The following is a 26,609-nucleotide window of genomic DNA, read 5'->3' on the forward strand; positions in this document are numbered from 1 at the left end:
TTGCTAAGATATATATATATATATATATATATATATATATATATATATATATAAGTGCATAGTAAGTTTGGTCCTATGTACTTTAAACACAAAATTCATACACACATTAAAACTGAAATATTTCATCAGGTAGGGATAAAGTATTTCATTCGAGTGTGCCCACTCTTTGCTGGTTTTTACCACACTTTCTCTAAATCATGTCCTTTTTTCTTGTACTGCACGCATTAATGAAAACATGTTAATGTGAATTCCCATGTTCTGCTGTTCTCCAACCTGTGCAACATATTCTTTTTTGTAAATCAGATAGTGTGATTCTCAGGAGAGACTCTGCCCCAGAGCTGGATTTGGGATCTTACCTTAGTATGAAACGAAAGACAAAAACAGAACAAAATATCTGAGAAAATGAACAGATAGTAAAATTCTAAGATGAAATATTTTACATCCCACTCTCAGCTGCTTGGTCCTGCACTGCACTTTCCTGCAAGTTGATACATTCTTTTACATTTACAGAAAATGGTTACTGAAGTTGAATGCACATAAAATGAATTTAATGTTCAACATATGGTAGGATTAGTCCAACAGCTGAATTCATTCAAGTGACTTGTATCAGAAAGATGCAATTTAAATTTTCAATAAAAAATTTTAAAGCTCAGATTAATAATTTTAGTAGTTTAAACAAATTTCTAAATTTACTTACTATTTTATTGCTAAGGGATGCATAATGAAACACTATTAAGACCCCTCTATAGTTGTGTTTAAGCAATATCTTTCAGCTAATAAGAAATAAATACTCAAATGCCTGTTTAAAAAGAAACTGACAATTTTTTTAAAAATAGTTTATTCAAAATAATTTATAGTAATTCCTTAGAAACTTGCAGCAGAAATCTGTTGTATATCAAACACCTCCATCCATTATTTGCATGGACAACACACACAGACACAGGCATTTCCTCCAATCCCTCGGACAGAGACAAACACCTACAAGACCTTTACCAAGCTTTCCTGAAAGTACAAAACCCACCTAAGGAAGTGAAGAAGCAGATTGACAGAGCCAGACATACCCAGAAGCCTCCTGTTACAAGACAGACTCAACAAGGAAAATAACAGAACACCACTGGCCACCACCTATAGACCCCAGCCAAAACCCTTCCAGTTCATCATCAGTGATCTGCAACCCATCCTCGACAACGAACCCTCACTCTCACAGACTTTGAAAGGCAGGCCAGTCCTTGCCTACAGACAGCCTGCCAACCTTAAACAAATTCTCACCAGCAACTATAGACCACAACACAGTAACTCGAAACCTGGAAGCAATCCCTGCAACAAACCTTGCTGCCAACTCTGCTCACATACCTACACCAGCCACATCATCACAGGACCTAACCACATCAACCACTCCATCCGGGGATCATCCATGCGCACATCTACTAATGTTATATATGCCATCATGGGCCCGCAATGCCTCTCTGCTATATACATAAAAGAGTAAATGGACACAAATCAACTATCAGGAATGGTAACATACAATGACCTGTAGGAGAACACTTCAATCTCCCAGGGCACTCAGTAGCAGATTTAAAAGTAGCCATCCTGCAATAAAAAAAAAACTTCAGAAACAGACTCCAAAGAGAAACTGCAGAGCTGCAATTCATTTGCAAATTTGACACAATCAGTCAAGGATTGAACAGAGACTGGGAGTGGCTGGCCAACTACAAAAGCAGTTTCTCCTCTCTTGGTGTTCACACCTCCACATTAGCTGATGGAAGTGGGCCACACCCACATGTCAATTCTGGCCCTCCTCTTCAGTGGGACTCCCTCCTTTTCATAAGCCTGTATAATTAGACCTGCCTCTGGAATCTTCACTACATTGCATCTGACGAAGTGGGTCTTTACCTAGAAAAGCTTATGCTCTAAAATATCTGTGACTGTAAAAGGTGCCAAAGGACTTCTCGTTGTTTTTGCAGATGCAGACTAACATAGCTACCCCTCTGATACTCACAGGTTTACTGCATGAATGTTGATGGGAGCAGTTCCACTGGTATCTTTAGTATGTATGTGTATTATAAATTAATACTTATTTTTGAATTCCATGGACTTTTGAAGGGGCCATCCTTAAGATTTATGGTGCCCTAGGCATTATTATTAAACTGGTGTCCCTATGACTGATGGAGCCAAGGGTGGAGGGGGTGACAATGATTTTTTAAGGGATGTCATTTTATAACCTTCAGCAGCCCACTAATGAAGCATTTTAAAACAAATTTTAAACTAGTGTCCTATAGATAGACACCTTACATTCAGAATATGGCAGTATGTACTTGGAGTTGGCAAATGCCTGTGAAATGGCTTCATTACAATTTGAATGGCTCTTCCACGGGTTCCGTGTTCTGCTAATAGCTGTGGGAGGCTTTTTCACTTTTAAGTGAACTAGATCCTCTTTAGTGGAAGCAGAGCCACAGAGCAGGGTTAAGAAGAGGCAGTTGGGTGGCCATTAAAACCCTGTGGTTCCCCAAATTTTTGGGTGCCCTCTGTAGCTCTGTATTCTGCACATGGGTAAGGAAGGCTCTGGCTTTCTGCACCTAGCCCTTTATGTGGTGGCATAGTACCAAGAAGAACTATAAGATTTTCATCTACACTTTGAAACAGATGTTTCTCAAACAGGCCCAGGGCAATGCCTACAACTAAGAAAACAAAATCACTAAAGCGGAAGCAATTCCCAGCCAGATTACAATAATTTAGTTATTCTTACCCATAATTTCTTAGTTGGTTTGTATATTTTGAGAGACATCATGAGAAAGAGAAAAAACATACTCAACATGTTGGTGCTGCCACCTTACTTTATGATGACTGCTGTTTATACAAAATCCACTTCCTAGGCACTAAGACTCTGTCTTTTATCTTGAAAAAACTAGAGCAGGGGTCAACAACCTTTCTGACGTGGAGTGCCAAATTTTGACCTCTATGTACAGTCCAAGAGCCAGTGAAACTTTTTTAAGTCACTAATAGTCCTACATATAAGAGCTTCATTAATAAATTAAGATGCAGAGTTTTACCATTTAGGTAGTGGTTGGTAGCATTAGTGGTTTTAGGGGTTTTTTTTTCTGTTAATTCACAGTCAGCATGGCTTTGAGCAAGCTCTGGCTGCATGGGGAAGGAAAGGTGGGGCTGAGCTCCCACCTCACATGCCAATGACAATTGTGCCAGTGGTTGCTGACCCCAATCTATACAAAAATAGATCCTGCTCACTCCACAAAAACAAATAAACACCAAGCCCTCCGAGAAATACTGGACAACATTTATTCCTTGAGGAAAAACAAGTTGTAGAATACAGGTTGAACTTCTCTAGTCTGGTGCCAAACAAGAGCATTTGCTTGATCATAGGAGATCAATATTGTCTATCAGCATTACTAACACTTCAACTGCTTACTGGGCTCTTAGATGACATTTAGGGGCAAATTAGTGTTAAATAACAGCACAGAACACTGAGAGCCAGAACTGCAGGCTGGAAACAATCTTTATGGGAACATCAGAATCTTGGCCACACTCATGATAAGTGGCTATCCAACTAGGGGAAAAATCATCTGGCAACAGTTTGTGTGCCGTGCACACACCTAACACGGAATGCACATGAACAATTACTCAAAGAAAAGTTTTACCTAAACACATAACTAATAGCCAGTCATCTAAGGATTGATGGACCACTAATATCTGATTTTGCAATACCTGGCCCTCGCTTGGCAAACTGTGAATTTTATAGGGTTGTCTACAGTATTTGTTTGAAGTATTGGCTTGATATATTATGTGAGACTTTACTATTTCTCTTTGTTCATTACCATCTGCTTTTGGGGTCTTGAATTCAAAGATTTTCTGTGAGAACATCATAACATGAATAACATGTTTTAAACTACTGACTGATTTGTTATTGAAAATCAAATAAAACTGTATCTAAACAGCAATCTTAGAAAGTCTCCATCTTCCTGTAAGGTAGCTTGGCTTTGATGAAATATTATATTGCTTTGAAAGTAACACGAGATTTAAATACCATCTAAATAAATCAGTTAACACAGGCACGGCAAAATAACATTCCTAGCCTGGCTAAGACTACCTTAAACCTCATTCTTTGCAACAGACTGCAGAAAAGGAAAAAGAAAGAACACAACTGTAAGTTCACTACTTCTGAAAATGAATATTGCCAAGCAGAATCTCTGGGGACCAGAAACTATGATTAAAACTACTAAACGCATTTTGAAAGGACCCCAGAAAACGACTTAATTTATTTAGTAAAAACAAAGGAGTTTTCATGTTAAAGTGGTAAGTGGTAATATAATTTTAATAGATAAGAACTGCAACCTTTTTTTCCAGACACTCTGAGACAGTTAAATGAAATTTAGAGAGAGGGGACAATATAGTGATTGAAAATTGCTAAAGTATGGTGAATAAAGATAACCATTATGTACCACATATACTAGACCCATGAAAAATAACATACGTAAATGTTTTCCAGTTGTTTAGGATTAAGGATACCTGCAAATAGTTATATTGCTGCTTGATAATCTGGTTTTTTATTTAGATAATTCAATCGTTTATAATTTTGCTTAAAAGAATAAATGGCCTATTTTCTGAAATAGTCTCTCATAATCTGAAATGTACTAACAAACATTTGAAGGGTGCAGCTATGCTGGGTAAATGGATAGCATTCACTCACACGCCATACATTTCTTATTAATTAATGTCTGACACTGTTAAGAAGACTGGTATTTATCCAACTGCTTCTCAAATTGAAAACCAAGTGTACCAACTCTAGGTAAATGTTACAAAACAACCTCTAAGGGTGAAAACAGTTCAGTCTCTATATCCATTCAAACTCTGGCCTCTCTGCAGTGTCTGCCAGCAAAATTCAAGGTGTGATTATTTCTGTGATAGGTATGCCTGCTCACCAGAAACATGAAAGAAACAACAAATTTCAGAAAGATACAGAACATCCATCAGAGAGTAATACCCTGTAGTCACTCTCATCCTGGACAATGATTATTAAGTGCTCATATGCTCATTCTGTAATAGAGCATAGAGACAGTCTTTGCTCTGATTCCAGTGGGTAACCTAAAGGAGAAACACACTGTGCCCCATTAACAACCACCTGAGATACCAAGCCCCAGTTATTGCATGCTTCTTAAAAAAACTTGCAACTCACATTTTTAAAATAATGTCTTCCCTTAGTTAATACCATCTTATAAGTCTCAGCTAGATAGCCTTGCAGTGGCCTTTTGGGAGACGTAGAGCTGTATGCATCCCTTTTGCCAGGATAGGTGGCCTTTTAGCAATTATATTCTTTGGAAAGATGATATGTCCTCTCTTGAAATATTGTTATGAGGAATATGACTCTCATCTCCAAAGAGTATTTTGGCAGATGAAGCATCAGCCTAGGAACAGCATTAAACTAATCAAAACAGCTCTCTCTTAATTTACTATTCTTTTCTTTCCTTCCTCCAACTCCCTAATATAGGTGGCACTTGGTTCTGCTCTCCCTTTTGCCAGCAGATTTCATTGTTCTTGCCTTCCCCAGGAACTGATCCCCTTTTTTTTCTGGGAACTAGAAGCAGACACATTAGCCAAGGCTTCAAGACTATACCTTTTGTGCTCGTTCTAGGTTGCAACCTGCTCTGCTCAGGCTAACGTTACTAAAAATGGCAGTGTTGATGCAACAGCACATATTGTACATACTCAGCTGGACATGTACTTCAGTATAACCTCTGCCATCAATCAGAACTATCAAAGAATACTACTGTAAATATTCTGTGTGAATTATATAGTATGATCATTTATTTTACACTCTGTTGTGAAGGTCAAAACATAAAATAAAATAAAACAAGTGACTTTTTGTAATACACCATGTAAACCATCTGGCTCTCTAGTCAAAATTTTACTGAACTACAATGTTTTAAAAATGCTCACTCAGCATACTTACTATGTGGAGGAGAAAGTAAAAGTGAGACTATGAAAATGAAATAAATTAACTTCATTCTCATTACACTAAAAATAATAAAGTACACTTCATCCAAATCTGATCTCAGACTGATGTATACACAGCAATGCCACTAATTAAAATGGAATACTCTGGACTTCCATCAGCGTAATTCACATCAGAATTTAGCCTTTCAATAATTGTTGTTTTAACAATTAATTTAAATTATTTTTTAAAAAATCCATATAGTTAATTAGCATACTTTAGAAAACCTTCTAAAAATTTCACTCTCTTTCTCACCACATTTAAATTTGTGGCTTTGGACTCAAATGCAGTGGCTTAGCAATAATTCTTTTCTTCGCTTGCTTTCAACTTACTATAAGCAGAGATCTAGGAATACCAGCTACGGATTAAGTGGCAAACTAATTTAATAATACATTAACTATCTTTCTCCGCACATCTATTAGCTATTTTTCACAAATAGGCCAACTTACAGCAACATAGAGAACCTATTTCTAATTATTGCTTAAGAGTTTCCTGTCAAATTCAACTGTACTCTCAGTGGCATTTCATGATCTACATTAGGCCATCATCCCCTACCTCTCTCTCCCCGGGTCACCCCAACCCCTTGTTCCACTGCATATCTGATTAATATGTGCTGGAGAGCTTTACAGCTTCTACATATTTATAAAAATATTTCATTCAATCTCCAGTCATTTATCCTCCGCTTTTTAGTAACTACTATTTTATATGATCTGTAAGGATGTTTTGGTCTGATTTATTTGCCAAGCTGCTTTTAGCTAGAGTGATTAATAATTATAGCTTTCCCAAATTTTTTTTTTTTTCCAGGAAGCATGCTGCCATGGCTCTTTCACAGAACATTACTTTTTATGGGGCCAATTGTTATGAAAGCTTGCTTTTAAATATCAGGTGCAGTATATGGTTCAAAACTGCAAGTTACTCAGTGTTCAAGAACATCTTTCACATTCCCATTTACTTTATGATTTATGAGAAATAATATGCTACAGCTATGAAATAATGTTTTTATTTACAAAGTATATAATTATAAGCACTAGTACAAAATAGATCCATAATTATATGCTTTATACCTATAATCAGAGACTAACAATAATATAATTTTACAAGGAAAGTTATTTAAAAACAATGTTGAGAATTTACCAATGTTTGATCTGCTTTAAAATTGTTTTGCTATAGATATCCTTCAGGTTCTCCATATACACTGGTATAGTTCAGTTTCCAGTGATGCACGATTTTGCTGAAGTAACCAATGCTGTGGTTTCTGCAGGCTAACAGTGCTCTCGCAATGGGATGGCACACATTGCTGCAAATGGCCTATAGCCAGAGGAGACACCCAACAGTCAGTAGTGTTGATGAGAAAAGGGAAACATTGTTTGAGTATCTCAAACAGACAATTCTGTACATTTGTTAGGCAACTTCTGCTAAGCTGCTTCTACACAGCCCCTCCCTTTCAGAAGGGGCATGCAAATGTGGCAGACTGAAAATGCAAACGTGCAGATTTACAAATATCACACCTCACTTGCACAATCGCATGCGATCATGTATCCGAAAGTGAGGTTTTCAAAACAAAACAAAGCAAAACAAAACACTGCCATATAAATGGGTTTCCTTTGGAAAAAAAATTTTTTTGAAAGATCCTTTCTTCCTATTTTATTTCAGGAAGAAGGGATCTTTTGATTTTTTTTTTTGAAGGACCCCAATCTACATGGCTGTTTTTTTTCCCCCCCCAAAAAGTACTCACTTCTGGAAACACGCTTGCATGACAGTATGCAAATAAAACATCAGATTTATAAATTTGTGTTTCATTTGCATTTTCAATTGGTCGCATTTGCATGCCCCTTCTGAAAGGGAAGGGCCAAGTAGATGTAGCTCTGGTGAAGCGGTTACAGAAACTTGGCTTTCCATTACAGATATACCCATTGGAGAATGGTGGTGAAAATAACAGCTACCATTCTGGGAGGATGACCTCCCAAACCTGCCAAGGCTGTTGAAGACCAAGGCTACATCTACATGTGCCCCAAACTTCGAAATGGCCACGCAAATGGCCATTTTGAAGTTTACTAATGAAGCGCTGAAATGCATATTCAGTGCTTCATTAGCATGCGAGCTGCCGCGGCGCTTCGAAATTGATGCGCCTTGCCGCGCCTTGCCGTCAATTTCGAAGCACCGCGGCAGCTCGCATGCTAATGAAGCACTGAATATGCATTTCAGCGCTTCATTAGTAAACTTCGAAATGGCCATTTGCGTGGCCATTTCGAAGTTTGGGGCACGTGTAGACGTAGCCTTGGTCTTCAACAGCCTTGGCAGGTTTGGGAGGTCATCCTCTCAGAATGGTAGCTGTTATTTTCACCACCATTCTCCAATGGGTATATTTGTAATGGAAAGCCAAGTTTCTGTAACCGCTTCACCAGAGCTACATCTACTTGGCCCCTCCCTTTCAGAAGGGGCATGCAAATGCGACCAATTGAAAATGCAAATGAAACACAAATTTATAAATCTGATGTCTTATTTGCATACTGTTATGCAAGCGTGTTTCCAGAAGTGAGTACTTTTTGGGGGGCGGGAAAAAAACAGCCATGTAGATTGGGGTCCTTCAAAAAAAAAAATCAAAATTTATTTACCAGTCTACAGCTTTATTTCTTGCAATGGCTGTCATGAAAGCAGTAGAGTCAAATTCCAGCAGCCTTTTGTCAGTCTTCTGCATCCATCGCAATCTGGTTTGGGAACAGTCAGATGTCATTCTTGGGCCGTGTCTACACGGGCCCCAAACTTCAAAATGGCCACGCAAATGGCCATTTCGAAGTTTACTAATGAAGCGCTGAAATGCATATTCAGTGCTTCATTAGCATGGGAGCTGCCGCGGCGCTTCAAAATTGACGCGCCTTGCCGCCGCGCGGCGCGTCCAGACGGGGCTCCATGGGAATAAGGGGACTTTCAAGTAGGCAGGGTCCTTTCGAAAAGGAGCCCCGTCTGGACGCGCCACGCGGTGGCAAGGCGCGTCAATTTCGAAGTGCCGCAGCAGCTCGCATGCTAATGAAGCACTGAATATGCATTTCAGCGCTTCATTAGTAAACTTCGAAATGGCCATTTGCGTGGCCATTTTGAAGTTTGGGGCACATGTAGACATGGCCCAAGAATGACATCTGACTGTTCCCAAATCAGATTGCGATGGATGCAGAAGACTGACAAAAGGCTGCTGGAATTTGACTCTACTGCTTTCATGACAGCCATTGCAAGAAATAAAGCTGTAGACAGGTAAATAAATTTACTGCTACAGGCTCCAAATTAAATATTTTTAATATCTGTGATGCAGGGTAGGAGGTGAATTGACTTACCCACTTGCAAACTGTCAGACACTAACTGGGTATAGAGTTGGCTAATATGGCCTCATGTTATAAAATCAAAGAACGAGAGATGGCTTCATTAGGCTACATCCCCACTATTCAGGTCAAGCTTCAACTCATACTGAATCCCCCTGCCTGACCTTTCTTGATGTGCAGGAATGAGGTAGCAAATAAGGGAATGCTTTGTCTGCAAAGACTTAAGACCTCTCATGTCACAAAGACTAACAGGGTTTACCACTTATTCCTGAATCCCAAACTCAGATCAATCACAGCAGCTGGGTCCTTGAAGCCTCTTACCATACCGGAAACTGGCTACAACCTGCGCCAGTATTTGTTGACATTTATTATCTTCTCCATCTTTATTTTTGAGAGGTGAATACTATCTCCATCCACTAGGATTCCAGCCTGATGTAAAGAAAGTGAAAAAAACTCAGACAGGCTGCCTATTTTTGAAAGAGAAAAAGAAATCCTTCCTCGCCTCACACAGTGATCAGGGCAGAGGAAACCCAGCTCTTGATGATTACACTATTATAGGAGACAATCAGGTTGGTCAGACATGACTTGCTCTTGGTAAATCCATGTTGACTGTCATTTGTCCAAGTTTCCACTTCTTGTAAGATTCCTTTTTATGTTTAAGCTTGCCAAATTTTTTTCTGTTAAGCCAAGCTGGTTGCCTGCGAGATTTGTGATTCTTTAAACTCCGGTAATCTGAGCTACCTCACCACATTTCTGTTATACCAATCACATCATAGCTCCGTGACTTTGCCAGGACTTCTAATTCCTCATGTTTGTTTCCCAGGCTTCTTGTGTTCAAGTACAGGCACCTTTCTCAGCATGAATCAGGAAGCCTTCCCTGTTGCACTCCTGTGTTTTGTATTTCATCCCCCAATTCTCTTCTCCTCTTAACTCAGAATTTGGGTCCCCATCCCCCAGAGCACCTAATTTAAATCTCCTCACTAGGCTAGCAAATCTGCCTGTGAAAATGCTCTTCCCTCTTTTTGTTAGGTGGATAATCCCCATGCATGTTCCAAGCAGGAAAAGATGAAAAATAACAGGCAGCCTTGGCGCCAGAATATACAACTTCATCTCCAACTGGGACTGAAGGAGCAGTAGTTCCCCTGCTAAGCTTGTCAACCAGCCCATCCCTTCATTAATAAAAAAAAATCACAGAATCACAGAACTAGAAGGGAACCTCAAGAGATCATTTAATCCAGTCCCCTGCACTCATGGCAGGACTAAGCATCATCTATACCATCTCTAACAGGTGTCTGTCTGAATGCTTTTTAACCATGTCCATTGATGAAGACTCCACAACTTCCCCAGACAATTTAGTTCAGTGCTTAACTACCCTGACAGTCAGAAGTTTTTCACATCCAACCTAAACCTCGCTTGCTGTAATTTAAGCCCACTGCAACTTCTGCTCTCATTAGAAGTAAAGAAGAACATTTTTTCTCCCTCCTCTTAGTTACAAACTTCAATGGTTTTGAAAATGGTCATCATATCCCTCAGTTTTCTCCTCTCCAGACTAAGCAAACACATCTTTTCAACCTTGCCTCATAAGCTTATGTCTCCTAGATCTATAATAATTTTTGTTGCTGTTCTCTGGACTTTCTCCAATTTGTCTAAATGGAAAGCAGCAATCTTCTACTTTAATCCTGCTCTTACAACCCCAAATTACACATTGTCTGGAGATTTAAGATACTCTACCATAAATTGTAAATGGACTTACAGTAAAAACTTTGTTATCTAGCATTTCAATATCCAGAAAATTTGGTTAACCAGCATCTGCCATAGATGGCAATACAATTCCCACCTTCGGATAACCAGAAAAAAATCCACTGTTTTTCAGTGTTTGTGGAAATTGTGTTTGTTTGATGGCTGTGAGGCAGTAGATGATCAGTAAGTTACAGTACTGTATAAAATAACAGCGTTAAAAGGAGTAGCGTTAAGTCAGATTATTTTATTTCTTCAACTTCTTTGAATTTGGTGAAAAAATTGAGTAACCAACACGTGTGATTAACCAGCAACCACCACTCCGCAAGCATGCTGGAAAACAAAGCTTTTACTGTATACTATTTCATGGCATGACTGAGAAATATTGTTTCTTTTCTGAAAATGAAACAAAAAAAATGATGGTTTCTTAATGACTCTTCCTTGATTAGGTCAATGAAATGGGTTTGTGAGATCAAGGATTAGCCGCAAGCAGACATGCCATATCTTTGGTTTTGATATAGAAGGCTGTTGTGCTGTGAATCACTTTGAAAGGGCAATGGGATTTAGCAACTCTTGTTAACAGTCACCTAACATTTTTAAATGTCAGACAGAAAACTAATTTTCATGTCACATGGGAATGTTTAATTTAGTAGAGTTTCTCATCATCTGATAACGGCTCAATTACCTCATTACCATTCTGTTTTTTATGACAGCTATTAAGGAGCAGAAAAGTTTAACTAGTGAAACAGTGCTTTTGATACCCACATTTCAAAGCTCAGCTTGAGAAAAGCAGATCCAGGCTAAGTGGTGTGTAATGCCTGGTATATGATGTGAGCTAGCGGGCAGTCTAGAGCCGTAGTCACATGTGAGTAGGTACCTCAGATGTCAATCAATGTGACAAGCAGGTTGGAACAGTGGCTAGAGTTCTTGGAGGTGCATTAGCTGGAAGATTCAAACCACGGGACAAGATCAGCAGACTTTGTTGCAGGCTGGGGACTGCCTGGCTAAGCAGCAGTGCAACAGAAAAGGACTTGGGGATTACAGTGGAGGTGAGTCAACAGTGTGCCCTTGTAGTCAAGAAGCCTAAAGGCATATTGGAGTGTATTAGGAGGAGCACTTCCAGCAGGTCTAGAGAAGTTATTATTTGAATCTATTACCTACAAAACAGTCACACTGTACTTCAGGGGCTTGTGCTTTGACCTTAACTCTTTCTGTTTAGCCGTGTATTTTGCTGTGGTGCTGGGAGTACCCTTCCCCACACCGGAGGAAAAGCTCTTTGTGGCTCAGAATCTTGTCTCTCTCACCAACAGAACTTAGTTCAGTAAAAGATATTACCTCAGCCACCCAGTCTCTCTGGTGCTGTGGAACTGATACGAGCACAGCTACGTGGTGTAATACATGCCACTGGCTACTGAAGACGTCAGGACATTTGTGTTTCAAAAGCATGTTCTCAGTTGATTTCTGATACCAGCACTGGCTTTAATTTCCAATGCTTACTTTCAATTGGTAAAATAGTTTCTAATTTGCCTGAAACAAACTTTTAGAAATGCATGTAATATGTGGATTTAGCAATGACATATGTCTATTAAGCAATTACCTGACACACTAATTACCAGGTGTGCTTTCTGGACCTTGTAATTTTGCAAAGTTTCATAATATAGTTAAGTATACGGCACTGCTCTAAAATTTTTACTGGGTGAAACAATGAGATTCATTTCTTGAAATAATTAATTCACTTTTTCTCTATTAAATGTGTTTTACAACATCTGTATTATATCTGGTATTTAAAAATGTTTCTAGCTATTTATTGTCAGATATTTCCCCCTTGTGGTGGGGTAGATTCCCACTCCTTATTGGAAGCTGTCAAAGAGATCCTCTGGGCACAATCAGCCTCAATCTGGTGTACCTATGATGATTATCAAGACTGGAGATGGGCAGGTCCTTAAAAGGAAGGACTCTATTCAGTGCTCGGTGGCACTCTGAAGGAGCAGGACTCCCCAGCTCAGAGGTGGACAAGATATGACCCATGGGCCAGATCCAGCCCGCCAGCCTTTTAATAGGGCCCAACCCCATGCAGCAAGCAGAGCCCCTCAGTGCATCTGTCTGATCCCTGTAGCGGAGAGATTTTTCTGGTGGTGTAGGCAGTGCATGAAACCCTCCTCCCCGTGCAGAGTGCCACACATGGAACAGCCATTGGGCTGGGGCTTCTGGCAGCCTTCCTGAGAATGCTGCTGGACAGGAGCTGCTTAGGTAAGCACCTCTCAGGCACAGCCTGCTTCTGGCACTTCATCTCAACTCCCTCACGTACATTGCACCCCCTCTGACAGCCCTCCTCCAGGCCAGAATCCTCTCCTGCACCCATACTCCCTCCTGGACCCTGAACCCAATACTCTGCCCCAGATCACAACCCCTCCCCCCCCATCTTTTATACTCCCCTCAGACCTCATGCCCTGTTCTGCAACCCTGTCCCCAATCCTGAGCTTCCTTCCATCTCAAACCTCTCTCCCAGATCCTAGACCCTCTCCATAAAAAGGGCCTTGACCATTTACCAAAGGATTGTATTGAAGTGGCTCCACCTTAAAAATTATAATCCATCTCTCCCCTCAGCCTCCAGAAGAAGGGATGGTCATGGAGGGAAAGTACTTGAGAGTTTTGGCTGCCAAGACCCACTCAGACAGCATAACGTCAAAATTGCACATGTCACGTCTACACATGCCGTGTGCTATTTCGACGTTGAAATCGATGTTAAGCGGTGAAACTTCGAAATCGCTATTCCTATCCGAAGATGGGAATAGTGTCCTACTTTGACATTCAATTCCGACGTAAGGCATGTGTAGATGATCCGCATCACACTACTTGGAAATAGCAGGGTCCTCCATGTTGGCCATCAGCTGAGGGGTTGAGATGCTCTGTCCAGCCCCTGCGGGGCTCTGTGGTCCCCGTGCACAGCAGCCCTTAAAGCACCACGGCTCCGGATTTCCTGTGTCAGGAAGCTGAGAGCGTGCAGGCAGCAGCACACGCATGTGCTAGCCCTGCACACTCTCCACAGACCCCGACCTGAATACCCAGTGCCACAGCATCCAGCCAGCCCCCAGAGTGGCCCCAGGGCTCCCCCCCGAGGGGACCAAGGCACCCCCAGCAGCCAAACAGGGGGCCAAAAAGAGGCGGGGTCCCTCCTGGTCGGAGGCCGAGCTCCGAGACCTGCTGGGGCTCTGGGGTGAGGAGGAGGTGCTCCACGTGATGGGGAGCAAGCAGCGGAATGCGGAAGCATTCGTCCGACTGGCTGACGGCCTGGCCACCCAGGGTCACCCTGCCCACACTCCGGATCATGTCCAGAGCAAGGTAAGGAGTTGCGGCAGGGTTATGCCCGGGCCCAGGACTTGGCCAGCTGGTCTGGAGCCGCCACCGCCGCTTGTCCCTATTACAGGGAGCTCAGGGCCATCCCGGGCCCCCGGGACACATCCTCCCCCCCGGCCACCCTTGACACCACAGCCGACGAGCCCCAGCAGGCCTCGGAGACAGAGTCCGGCCCAGAAGCCAGGCCCGGACCCTGGGGCCCGCCCAAGAAGCCTGCCTGAGGAACCCCCCCTCGGGACGGTGGAGGAGGGGTCCAGCAGCGAGAAGGGAGACTCCTCATAGATCTCCCCTCCCGGAGCACCAGCTGGTCATCCGCCCACAGGGGGTTTCCCCAACCATGGCAATGGACAGTCAGGTACGTACCCCCCAGGGCACACACCCCCGGGCCATGAGGCAGGGGCACCAGACACGACCGGGAACCTCACACACCCCCAGCGGACCCCGACCCACAACTGCCCAGCCACAGCATGGTCCCAGGATGGCGGCATGGCCATCAGCACCCACACCATGGACAGCACTGTGCCCTAACCCCGGGGGCGGGGGGACCATGCAATGGAGACACCCAACAGGGATATCACACCCACCGACAGGGACAGAGACCCAGCACCCAAGGGGGGGCAGCGGGAAAGGGCCACGGGCCAGGGCACAGTACTAACAGCCTTCCCCTCCCTCTCTCCCTCTCTGCAGCTGGACCATCCAAGGTCCCAGGAACCCAAGCACCCTCCATGGTCCCCGAGAGCCCGCTGGAGGTCAGTCACTGCCAGCGCCCAGGGACAACCCCAAGACCAGCAGAACAATCACACCACAGACGGACCCGGAGATGGCCTCTGTGGACCGCCTCCCTCTTCTCCTGGCGGCTCTCTGGCAGCAGACGGAGGTGGCCAAGGAGAGACTCTGGTTTGACTGGGAGAAGTCCAGCCAGTGCAGGGAGGCACAGCAGGAATTCATGGGGGTATTCTGGGACATAGCCAGGTTGATCTGGGAGGCTATCGCCTGGCTTCTGCCCCCCACTGGCCCTCATGCCGCCCTCCCCAACGCTCCACCCAATGCCCCTCCTGCCACCCCACCTGCCTTGCCCCCTTCTGTGCCACCTGCCACCACACCTGCCGCCCCACCTGCTGTGCCGCCTGCTGTGCCGTCTGCCAGCCCCCTAGGACTGGAGCCCACTGGGGCTGAACACCGGCCGGTGGAGGCATCCCGACTGTATCTGCCAGTCCTCCCAGCCCCCAGCTGGACACACTGGGGACCATGGACAAGGATGGGGTCGCGACCCATACCCGCCAGGGGTTGTGCCCCTCTACACCCCCCCAGATTGATGGGCCAACAGCCGAGCTATCCACTGGGACCCCATTTGTATATAATTGCCCCCCTTGTGTATAGTTGTCCTCCTTTGTATGTTGCCGTTTTGGTTGTGCACATAACACAGTTACCAATTTTCAATAATTCACAGTTTTATTTTCCAAAGAACCTGAGACATGGGCTTGTTGGGGGGATGGTGTGGTCTGTCTAACTTGCTGTTAAATGTCTCCAGTGGTGGAGCTTCCACAACCTCCCTAGGCAATTTATTCTAGTGTTTAACCACCCTGACAGTTTGGAAGTTTTTCCTAATGTCCAACCTAAACCACCCTTGCTGCAGTTTAAGCCCATTGCATTGCTCCTTGTCCTATCCTCAGAGGCCAAGGAGAACAATTTTTCTCCTTCCTCCTTGTAACGCTCTTTTAGGTACTTGTAAACCACTATCATGTCCCCACATACTCTTCTCTTTTCTAAACTAAACAAGCCCAGTTATTTCAGTCTTCTCTCATACCTCATGTTCTCTAGACCTTTAATCTTTCTTGTTGCTCTTCTCTGGACCTTCTCCAATTTCCTCACCTCTTTCCTAAAATGCAGTTCCCAGAACTGGACACAATATTTCAACTGAGGCCTAATTAGCTCAGGGCAGAGCAGAATAATGATGTCTCATGTGTTGCTCACAACACTCCTGTTAATGCATCCCAGAATCACATTTGCTTTTTTTGCAACAGCATCACACTGTTTATTCATATTTAGCTTGTGGTCCACTATAACCTCTAGATCACTTTCTGCGTACTCCTTCCTAGACAGTTGCTTCCGATTCTGTGTGTATGAAGCTGATTGTTCCTTCCCAGGTGAAGTACTTTGCATTTGTCCTTATTAAACTTCATCCTGTTTGCCTTAGAACATTTATCCAGTTTGTCCAGAACATTTTGAATTATGATGCTAACCCACAAAGCAGTTGCGACCCCTCCCATCTTGGTATGAACTGCAAACTTAATAAGCATGCTCTCTAGGCTAGAAGACGTATTGCATTCCAACATCTGATGCCGTCCCTCCTCACCACCCACACTCACACTCTCTCTCTCTCTCTCTCTCTCTCTCTCACACACACACACACATTGGGTTTGATTTTTCACTGGCAATAGTGAAAGATGACTACAACTAAATGTTGTATAAATCAGACACTTGTTTACCTTGTAAGTAATGCAATATACTATGCAAGCTGTTGTCCTATGGTTATAAAGATAACATCAGCTACTTATTACTACTTAAGTAAGGGGGATGGACTGGGATGAATTATGGGGAGAGCACTGTATGTAAACATTAGGGTACAAAGAAAGCATTTCATTCCACAATTCCTTTCGTTTTCTTTATTCAACTTATGAGTCAAATTCTGAGATCTTTATTTAGGTTTTACTTAATCCTTAGTTAGGCAAACTCCCACTAAAGTTCTCATGAGAAAAAAAAATAAGGATTTGGCAGCATATTTTTTTAAATGAAAACAACATTTAATACAGCATGGAAGTGAGATTTATTTTCTGCAGTTAGACAACTGGAGCTGAAAGGCAGCCTCACATCTTGTTTTATTATGAAGATGCTGGCTGCACATTTGCATTGTTTTTACAAAATAAATTAAGAATTAAGAGAAAGGCAGGCTTTTATTTAGAGAACGTGCCACTCTGTTGCTAGAGCATTAAATGCATTTGTAGCCTTTAAACTTACTAAGTGTAGTCAAAAAGATTTTTCCCCTTATAGCAATTCATTGGCTTTTAATATTTTAACAAAACATTCTCAAAATTGCACAAGAAATGCACACAGAGATCACATCAAAACAAAGTGGATAGTTTGCCCACTTCTCCCTCAATAGTTTTTTTTTCCCCCAAGTTGCCAAGGCAGTGCAAAATTTCACATATTAAATTAATATTTTTTTCTCACTGCTGCAGAATATCTGTTAGGCATCCTATATAAATGAAGAAGAACTAAACCCACTGAAGTGAGGTTATGGTTGGAAAAGAGACTGTAAAAATGACATGTTATTGAGTTTGTTTGCTTCCACGAAGTTATCCAAGTTACCCTGCTTTATTGACAGAACCAGGGATTTTACTGTTGTCGGCACCGACAAGCCAATAGAACTGAAAAAGAGCAGGTGATTAGAACTTCATGAAACTCACTGGTTTCACTTTGCAGAAGTGCATTGATTTTGATCAAGGTGGTGACGCAAACTCTGAATTCTACTAAATTTTAGGTGGATGAGGCTTAAATCTGAAAGTGACATTAAACCAAAAAGATGTCTGTAACAATGTGAACCTGCAAATCTCACATGATATGAGCCAAAATCTTAGCCCTGCCTGAAGGGTCTGCAAGTATTTTAAATAGACAGATGTGCATTTAAAATGTGAGAAGCACAGAAGTCATAGCATGGTCACTAGCCACTCTGATTACAACTCTCCTCCCTCATCTCTGACATTTTGTGAAAATCAGTTTCTGCCACTGAACAATGGCTGCTTCTACATTTGCCGCCTCCTGTCGGAGGTGCCATGGTAATGATGCAGTTCAAAGCAGGCTAATGAGGTGCCAACATGCATATTCAGTGCCTCATTAGCATAATGACCACTGCACAAATTTCAAAGTGCAGTTTTTGAATTGCAAATTGACAGTGAAGATGGGGGCAGCTTCGAAATAAGCGCCCCTCTTCCACATTCCCTTACTCCGATCTAGTTCTGTGGGAGTAAGGGAATGTGGAAGTGGGGCGCTAATTTCAAAGCTGCCCTCATCTTCACTGTTAATCTGCAATTCGAAGTCTGTTTGCATGGCTGCGATTATGCTACTGAGGCACTGAATATGCACATTAGTGCCTCCTTAGCCTGCTTCGGATTGCCTCATTACCTTGCCACCTCCAACAGGTGGCGGCACATGTAGAAGCAGCCAGTGTGGAAGTTCACTCTCAGGATAGTGTACTTTGAGGGAGAATGACAAATACTAAAAAGATAAATGATTAAGCCCTTTGAAATATTATATAAAATGTATATATGAAAGATATTTTACAATTCCTTGATTAGAGCAAACGATTGACTTTATTATCATTTTGTAAAGCTCATTTTCAGTTGCATCCTACAGAGAGCTACATAGTATTCTTAAATCCACTGAACAATAGTATGGTTTCTAGTCTCATACAATATTTATTTTAAGCTATTGTGTATCTTTTTGCTTTGCCTATAATCAGAGTTCATTCAAGATGCAAAACTATCTTAAGCAATAATATGAAACTGTTCTTTCTGCTTAGTGTTAAAGTCTGCATTCATGATCCAAGTTACCATGCACTCAGAAATGAAATTACAAAATACAAAACTATTTGAACAACAAATCAGGAGAAGGGAGTATGGGAGGACAAGAAATCTGAATTTTTATGGTATGAAGCTAAACCATGGCATCAATTCCATATTTGTCTAGGGAAAGTTCCCTGCAGCACATTAGCACAACTTTTATTCTATTTGTAGAACTTATCAGTGCTCATTACAATAGTCAGTGTTTCTAAGTTGCCTACAAACCAAAGAGAAAGTAGCACTTCTGTAAGATAAAATGAATATTCTTCTAAAGAAGATAAGAACATTAGTCATGGAAAAACAAGAACAACACACTAAAATCTCTAATTTAAAGGCATAAATGCAGACAAATATAAATCAATACAAGCTAATCTTTAGTATAATTATAGAAGAAATGCTAAATGATGAACTATTCAAGCTTTACATATTTAAATGGTTTATGAAATACAAGCCCTTCTATTCAATGAAACAGTGTAAATCTTCCAAACTGGATAATGTTTTATTATGTTTTTGATGGTTATAGAAAATATTTATCTAATAATCCAAAAATGATTAAACAATGTTTAAAAAAACTAATGAAAGCCTAAGATTAATAGTGTGCACTGTGCAAGAGTGGAAGGCACCCAAAACAGATTTGTCCCATTCTGTATGGCTCTAATACAATAGCTGGTTGAAGTATTTTTAATTGAATCCAGCTCTATCTGAGCATCAGTGTGTGAAACAGATTACAGCAAAATAAAACCCACATGAAAGAGATTGTGAAAGAAGCTAGTTAATGAATGATTATATTTAAATGTTTAAAGTTAGCAAATGAGGGCCTATTTTTAGTTCACATTACAGAATTTGAATGAAGTCCCAGAATACTAGGTATTTTTAGCTCAAAAAGGTGAACTTGTATGTTCTCTTTATAAAGTTGTATAATATTCCAGAAAATATTTGCACAAATTATATTTGTTTATGCTGTTAGTACAATGCCACTAAACTAAATATTGAAAGCTATCTTACCAGAGCTGCACACTTCACATCAATGGTTCTTTCAGGTGCACAAGGTACACTATTAATCTCCAAGGAAAACCACACGTTGCAACACGAAAAATTTGCACCTGTGTCAAAGAAAATAGAAGAAAATGGGTTTTTCCCCCCACAAATCTGTTATTGAGATAAGATGTGAAATTTTAGCCCCATTCAGCTTCATGAAAATTTTGAATTAAGCTAAGCCAGGATTTCCCCATTAAAATCTATAATAAGCAATAAGCTACCATTGCAAGAAAACTGCAAGTATTGTCAATCTATTGCCGTCCTTGTTATTCTGTCTTGTAGATTCAAGTTGGTAGTATGATTAACCTAGATGCAATATCAACTGCAATATCATTTTTAAAAAATAACTTAATCCAACACTTAATTAGGTATTTTCTGCATAAGTACATTGCTTAAACAAAATAAAAAATAATTAATTAAAATAATCTTTGGATTAAAAGAATGTTCTACGATATGAAACAAAAGTATTAAATAATAAAGGTATGTGTAGAATATGTTTATACTACTCTACATAGTATGCACTGAGAGTGTGTCATGACACTTTTGTATTTTTATGTCTGGTTTTGTAAGCAAGTGGTTTTTAAAGAGGTGTAACCTGGTAGTACTCAAGACAAATCAGACACTGAAAGAAGTCTGGAAACGTTGAGAACCACTGAAATAGAGTTTGCCCTAATTTTTGAAATAGAATGTTTTATATCCTATCTAAATGTTTGCGTCTCTCCTCCTACAGGGTCCAGAAGGGAGAAGAGTGCAAATTAGGGAGTTCTGTTATCTAGAAGAGAAACAAACAACATCAGAGCTGTCACTCTGCACAATCAGGAGAGGGAAAATGTTAATGCTTTCCATTATACAAATGTAAAGCCTAAAACACTTGGGAATAAATTCTTCAGTAGTTGATGGGTGAAAGAAAGCTTATTTACAACAAAAGCTTGATGGCGTTAAGTGGGCAAGTGAATTTGCTAAATCCTATTTTGTGTGTACTATGCTCTTGGGGCCAGTGATAGGAGAGTGGGTCTCCTTTTAACTATTGCAAGCAGGTTGAAGCACCGCTCCAACCCTTCACGAAATTGATCGGCAGTAGAAGGGCCCACACTTCCCATGGTGTTTTTATAAATGCCTGGAGTTTAAGACAGAATAGACCAGAAGGTGAACTAGACTAATCAACAGATCTCAGGCCATTAAATTTCACCCAGTCTTCTCTATATCAACCTCAGTAACCTGTATTTGGCTCAAACATGTCTTCCAGAAAGGCACCCAATCCCAATCTGAATCCCACAAGAGATGGAGAATCCCCCAATTATCTTATCAGTTTGTTCCAATGGTTGATCGCATTGACTGTTAACAATTTATGCCACATTTGTAATAGATATGCTTGTTCCCTCAGATTCCAGACACTGGGTCTTGTTATGCTTTTCAAGCTTAACGTGCTCTATAGTATCTGTCATTTTCATCTTGCGAAGACACTTATACTTAAGGTAATTAAATTACCTTTTAATCTTCCTTTTTGTAAATGACACATATTGGTCTCTTTAAATCTCTCACTATCAGGTATCCTTGGGCCTTGTACAACGCTTGCTCCAGGCTTACCACCTTCCTGTCTACACTGTGACCCCAGTGCAGGAGGTTGCTGGGTTATCTCAGTGGACATCAGCAGTTTTCAGGTGTTAGGTGCCTTACTATGAGCAGGAAGGGACAAACTGCTTCTAGCCCCTGGGGAGCAGAAGGGAAGAAGGTGGAGAGGGAAATTCTCTCTACAAAGACACATGCCAGCTCCTTTCCCTTCCCTCCAGCACAATGCTAAAAGGCTGCTGCTGGCCATCTTCTGGTGTGAACCCTCACAGAAATCTGGGGAGAGGGTCTGTAACCCTCGGTGCTCACCACATGTAGCCTTGAGAAGATGCAATGCCAGGCACCAGGAGAGGTGGGTCTGTCTTGGAAGCCCACTGAGGTCTGGAGGGTAAAAAATACTGTGCAGGGAGGGTTTGGTCAGGTCAGTTGATGAGCCCTATCCTCATGTGAGGAGGTGAATCCAAGTGCATTTCTTTTTAATGGGCACAATCAACTTGATATAAATTTGAATGTTTGTACTGCGTAATTCTGGTTGATTGTTGTTGAACTTGCTTGAATACAAATAATTTTACCAGATGTCCCATATTCAGCATGGGGAAATATGGTCACCCTAATTTCAAATATAATTGATATCTTTCCTCATGACCTAGTGATAGTACTTTCAAGTGTTTTGAGGTAAACCTGTGTTTGATTTTAATCTCATTCCCTATTGTCTCACTCTCTGAGGCTTCAGTGGCAAGAATAAAATATTCCTAACTTACCTGCATACAATCACATGGGTGTGATCTTGCCAGATCTCATAAAATAAGCAAGATTAACCTTGATTATTATTTGGATAGCCGACTATAAAGAGCAAGAAAATAAATGTGTATCTTTTGAGCATGGGAGTGCACTAACTCAAGTATTTAATCTGCTACACAATGTCTCTTGTTCCTGGTTACAACTTTGCATTCTCCATAATCAAGAGGGTTTGGCACTTATTGATAAGGTCAGGGGTTTCTCATTAATATTAGGTGTTCAGGGCAACCAGTGGACATGCAGGTTTAGCTTCATTCGTTCACCAACACTGGCAAAGGTAACATTACCACCTCAAGGGAGCTCACTTTCTATGAAGATAAGGGCTGTCTTCAGAGTATGAAAATCTGTACTCTTTTCTATAAACTCATGTACCACATGTGACAAGAAGCACAAGAGGTGTGTTATACTAACCGTGAGGGGTGTGTATCCCCCACACTAGCCAGGAAAGGGATAATCCCACACAATAGGTGGAGGAAGTCCCATCCCTCAGATCATACTGGGTATGCCCCCTCTTCTGTGATAGTGTAGAGGAGAAAAGACCAGTTCAGTCTGGACTAACAGCCAAGGAGGAAGGATGTTTGCGGGAGGCTTTAGCCCAGGAGGCTTAGAGCCCTTACCAGCAGGAGCTAGAGATCCCAAGACCCATAATAAAAGCCCTGCTGCCAGCAGAGTCCCAGAAAGTAACTATGCCATAGAATGTGTAAGCCCCAATATCCTGTTGACTGCAGCTTCAGAAGGGCTGGTAGGAAGTGACCCAGGGAGGGTGAGTGAAAGGCAGGGGAGCTGACAGACTTGTCAGGCCTGTGGCAAGGTGGGGGAGTGAGCAGCTCTATACTCCTGGAACGGATGAGGCTGGCCTTCAGTGCTGCCCCGAATGTGTCACCTCCTCCACCACACAGGCAGCTTTCAGAGCCTCTGAAAGTGCACTGGGCAGTGCTCTGATGGGAATTTAAAGGGCTTGGGGCTCCAGAGGGACACTCTGACAATGAGGCCACGCTGCCATGTATTGGTGATCAGGCTATGTTGCCCCGTACTTGAGGGCTGCTATATTGCCTCTGGCCACTAGGCCATGCTGCCCTGTAGCTGAGGACTGTAGTATTGACTCTGGCCTCTAAGCCGTGCTGCCCTGCACATAAGGGTGGTGGTAATGTCTCTGGCCATTAGGCCCCACTGCCCTGAACTCAGGGGTTACTGTTTTGACTCCGGCCCCTGGAACTCATAGTGGTGATGCCCAAGGCAACTGGGTAGAATGTAACTGTGGGGTCAGCACATGCGCTTGTCAACCCCAGAGATATGGTATGCATACACTACTGCACTAACAAGCATCTTTATTTGATTCCTGTCTGCTATAAATCAGGGAAAAAAAAAGTTTCATGACATCCTAATAACTTTTATTCATGTTGTCCTTCAAACTGAAGTTTCTCTTTACTTTCAAAATTAGGATGCTTAGAAAAGAAAGTCTGAAAACTTGTTTCCAGCAGTTGTGCTTGAAAATCTGTAGATTGCTCCATCCAAAGCATAGGTTCACATTTAAGCCTATGTGAACGTTCTAATTTGCTCTTCAGCGAACTACTGCAGGTTCAATCCTTCAAGCATTTCAAACAGGATACCTAGCCTTATTCCTAGTCAAGGGACTTTCCACAGCATCAATTTTCTCCAAGTGAATTTTAACTTCTTTTTACAGCTCAACCATTCTGATATGTTGGTACAGTTCTTTTTACTGTTACAAATGTGTTTTTCACTGGTGTCCACATAGTCTTTGACTTTTATTATGCAAATTTTCAAACTATTACAGAGAGTTGCTTGGTGCATTAGTGGTAACACCTGGATCCTTATAATCTTCAGTTATAGCTTATATGACATTCCAAAGAGTTAGAGATTATACAACTGCTCCATTACTGTCTGCACAACACCACACATTTCGTTTCTCACTGAACCAGAATACATTATCACCATTATATCTCTTCTTCCACAAAATGAAATCTCTCTTTCACTTTTTAACTTCCTCTCCCTCTCTAGCATCTGAGCTGGCCATGACTTAATTGACCTAAAAGCGGACAGGAATTATTCTGATGGACTATGTCTACACTAGAGCACTACATCGAATTAGTATCGTTTGAAGTAGCAACATCGAAATACGCTACTTTGATGCGTAGCATCTACACACCCTCTGGGCCCAGCGCCGTCGATGTTCAACATCAAAGTAGAGATGTGCTACATCGAAAGGGGATGCCCCGGATGCGGAAAGGGAGCGGCCACACACACAAGCAGCCCCTTTCAAAATAAGGGGCCAGGAAAGCCCACGGACGAGGTCAAAGGGGGGATTAGCCCTTCTGGGGCAACAGCAAGCCACTCCTTTAAAAGGCCCCTCCCAAACACACTGGGCCTGCACAGCACAAGTCCTGCATTGGTGACACTAGCCTTGCAGATCCTGTGCCCGCAGGTATGGATGTCCAGCAGCAGCGGCAACGGGAAGCCCTCCAAGCTACTTCCCGTGGGGCAGGCCACCCAGCAGCTCCTGGCAAGGGAGACCTCCCCAGGGGCAGAAGGGGACTCCCCAGACTATGGGGCCCTCCTGTTCTCCCCCCTCCCACCGCCGGGTGCTCTGCAGGCTCTAGAGCTACCCTACCTACTGGTCGTGGGGGAGTGGGACGAGGACCAGTGACTGTGGAAATTTCGCATGCAGTGGCAGACCTTCATGGAGCTCTACCAGTGGCTGACCCCCAGATGCAGTGTGCCCTCACCATTGAGAAGAGGGTCACAATTGCTGTCTGGAAGCTGGCCATTCCAGACAGCTACCGCTCCATGGGCCATCAGTTTGGCACAGGCAAGGCCACCCTTGGGGCCATCATGATGGAGGTGAGGAGGCCTGGGCATGCATTCACTGGGGGGGGTGGGAACGTAGGGAGGGGGCCCAAGGATGGGCCAGGGAGAGAGGCCTGGGTGTGGGGGCTGGATGCACCCTGCACACCCTCACAGGTGCCCATGTCCCCCCCATCACAGGTGGTCCGTGCACTCAATGCCATGCTGCTCCAGAGGGTTGTCCGAGTTGGCGACCTGAACGTAGTAATTGCAAGATTTGACACCATTGGGGTCCCGAATTGCTTCAGGGGCTTCAGTGGGACCCACATCCCAATCCGTGCCCCGGACCACCGTGGCGGATGCTATATAAACAGAAAGGGCTATTACTCGGTGGCCCTGCAGCACATGGTAGACAGCTGGGGCCACTTCCAGGACATGTAAGTGGGCTGGCCCGGCTGCATCCCACAATGCCCATGTGTTCCACAATTCAAGCCTGTGCCACTGGCTGGAGGTGGGGACCTACATCCCCCAGAGGGACTGGTGGGGGACCACCACCATGCCCCTCTGCCTCATGGCGGATACAGCCTACCCCCTCCAGCCCTGTCTTATGCGCCCCTCCATGGGCCACCTCAACGCCAGCTAAGAGCACTACAATGCTTGGCTAAACCATGCCCGGCAGATGGTCGAGTGGGCCTTCGGGTGCCTGAAGAGCTGGTGGCGCTGCTGGCCTGCCTGGATGTGGGCCTCCCAAACATCCCCCAGGTTGTGGGTGCTTGCTGCATGCTCCACAACCTGAGGAAAGCAAGGGGAAGGCCTTCATTCAGGGGTGGGTGGTCCAGGCCAGTAAGGGCAACCCCAGCCAGCTGCCAGCCCTAGCCACCTATCCCACCAGGAGGGGGTCTGGGTGCAGGAGGCCCTACAGGAGTATTTTGACTGGGGGAGGCAGCGAGCACCGTCCTGGCCATCCCTCACGGGGCACCTGCAAACTGCCCCCACCACCTGCACACCACCCCCTCAACGAGCACACATGACACAGGGATTTGGGAAAAATAAAACTGTAAATATATTCTTAATGAACCAAATCATGTACAACTTGTTTTTTTAGAGAAACCACGAATAAAACTATTTACTTGGGAGGGGAAGACTGAGTAGGGTGTGTGTGTGACTATTTTAAAAAGTGGCTGGGGATGACTATTTACGCAGGGGAGTGGGGACTGGGTGGCCCACCCCCCGGCCTCCCAGCCAATGAGGATGGGCAAGACCCCCAGTGGGTCCGCGTCAATGGTCTCCCCCTTGTCTGTGGTCCTGTGTGTGGATGGCTGGGGGCCAGGAAGATGGCAGGTAGGGCCAGGGTGCCGTCTCCAACCAGTA

This window comes from Carettochelys insculpta, chromosome 1 (genome assembly GCF_033958435.1).
Source record: "Carettochelys insculpta isolate YL-2023 chromosome 1, ASM3395843v1, whole genome shotgun sequence".
Classification (NCBI taxonomy): Eukaryota; Metazoa; Chordata; order Testudines; family Carettochelyidae; genus Carettochelys; species Carettochelys insculpta.